The sequence below is a fragment of the Malurus melanocephalus genome, unplaced genomic scaffold (assembly GCF_030028575.1).
Source record: "Malurus melanocephalus ecotype Western Australia unplaced genomic scaffold, MMel_1.1 scaffold_53, whole genome shotgun sequence".
Lineage (NCBI taxonomy): Eukaryota > Metazoa > Chordata > Aves > Passeriformes > Maluridae > Malurus > Malurus melanocephalus.
Genome location: NW_026623285.1, coordinates 151,697 through 154,154, shown reverse-complemented (window position 1 = coordinate 154,154; position 2,458 = coordinate 151,697).

The window sequence follows — 2,458 nt, the reverse complement described above, 5'->3', positions numbered from 1 at the left end:
CAAGCCCAAAAAAAGACATTTAATGGGAAATATTGGGGCTGCGGGCGGTCCGACGTGCTACCCACCCACCGTGCGCCGARCGCAGCGGGAGCGGGGGGGCTTCGGGCCTCGGGAGGGGGCAGAGAGGGAGCGCCCTGCCCGCCCCTGGCCGTGCAAGAGGGGGGGACGGACACGGCGGAGGCTCTTGGATTCTCACCCGGAGGTGGGGAGAAGCACATGGTTGAGTTTTAATTCTAAACGGCAGAATGTCGTAAAAGCCCTTGCTAATTAAAGATTGACTGTGCTTTCTTGTGTGCAGTATTTATGTAAGTATTTTAACTTCTTGGCTTCTGTGGGCAATAAACACAAACAACTGAAATACAGGAAAAAATTTACAATTTTTTATAATGCCTTTTCTTACAAAGGTAAATCGAAAAATATATTAATATGTGAGAATGCTCTGTTTGGTGCTCACGCATTTGATTTGTGACTGCCAAAATAAATCACATCTCAAAATTTAAAAAGCTATATTCTCAATAACGTTAACATTTGGGAGTGCCCAAGTGGTCTGAACTATGTTCATCTGTGCAGAGAAGTGGAGATTTGTCAGGCAACATGAGCAAATTTTTGTTGTTGAATTGCCTTTTTTTGGCATTCAAGATTTGGTATTACTCTTGAAACCACTAACCAACCCACACTTCTTAACAAACAAAGCTATACATTATTTAGATTTACAGAAAATATTTCATCTTACTAGCAAGGGGTTTTCAGAGTGTAAAAAAAAAAAAAAAAAGGGGGGGTGTGATTGCTAATAAGCAAGGTTTTTCCCCCCCACCAAATATCTGATTACAAAGCGGTTTATGATGTTGTTGGACAACTGATGCATAGTGTTATCATGAATATTCAATCTTCATTTCTTAAAGAARTCTTCTAACAAAACAGATTTTCAGACCAGAATATTAAATGAAATATATGCACCCTGTTTAGCAATTTAAGAGGAAATACCAGATAATGCTATGGACCAACYATGTAGAAATGAGCACGTGCAGACTGCCTTATGGATGCAGTACAAATCAAATTCATAAAGAATGCAATTAATCTGCAAGAACAGTGACTAATTCCTTTCACAAGTTTAGCTAAGAATTCAGTTGTTTGGAGGGGGCTGGTTTTAACTTAGATAAGCAATTATTTATTTTAAACAGACTGTACAGAGTGGGGTTACAAAATAGAAATTAATTTAGGAGAGAATTCCACATCCAACACCAAAAAGTCATAAACAGGTTAAATCTCCAGGAAAAAAAAAAAAATCTCCCTATCCCCAAGACAATTATTTGCTAATTTTCTACAAAATGGAAGTTGTGATTAAATTCTGATTAGTGAAACACAAAACACTCGATTTCCTCAATCACAACCTGACAATTAAAAGTTCATTAAAATCACCCTGAAATGAAACAATGGGTTGAAATTACAAATATTAGGGTTTTGGTCAGCCAACCGCTTGGATGCACATAACAAAAGGGCCGTGTTTCCAACTTGCTGCAGCATTCCCCCAGCCCCTGACAATTTCACAATGGTCTGGGGCTCCAGCCTCATGGTGAGCCATGTCTCCTTGCATCATCATACCACCACAAGAGAAATCTTCAGCGACTGACTCACCCCCTGAGCGCTGGGTACCACCACCACCATCGCCGAGCTGCGGCGGCCGCAGCGTGCGTAACAAAAGCCTGACCCCAGCACGGCTTCCAAGGAGATTTAAATCACCCCTCTTTAATTGTATACTTATTAGAAGTTAGGCACAAAACTAGGAAGCTTTCCTCTTTACTACAGATTTCCAGACGTACTACAGGACGAGTGGAAATCCAGTCACTGCTCACTAATAAAAGTATTTAACCATTTTCCATGGATATACCTATTAAAACGTACCACAAGAAGCCTACCACGGAATAAATGAAACCTTCGGCTAAAGTGCGTTGAATTATTAAACAAAACCTACTAGATCGCTATATTAAACACAGTGCTGGCTTTCATTTCCGTATCCTTTCTTCATCTTCAGGCAACGTTTTGTTTGCACTGGAAAGGCTCCACACCCCCAAACCCCTCCCCCACAAGCCCACCATTGTATCTGCACGAATGTGGAGAATTATGAATGGTTCCTTAGACCGGGCAGGGGGAGGGGGGGAGGAAAAGAGGGGGGTCGCCAAATCCCTTTGTGTGCCGTTACCAGCCGAGGGCAACGGTGCCTTCGCGTTTCCCCCCGCGCCGTCCACCATTGCCCAGATGGGCAGGGAGCGCGGCCCCCCCGCCCCTCCCCGGGCCGGCCAGCTCCCTCGCCCCAGGACTCTCCTCTTCTTCATCATCCCCCAACTCTCCTCCACCCCTTTGTCTTTTTTTTTTTTTCTTTTCCCCTCTCCCCCTCTTTTTCCTTTCCGTAAGACTCAGCGCAAGGGGCACCGCGAGTAGCGCGGGATCATTACCATAT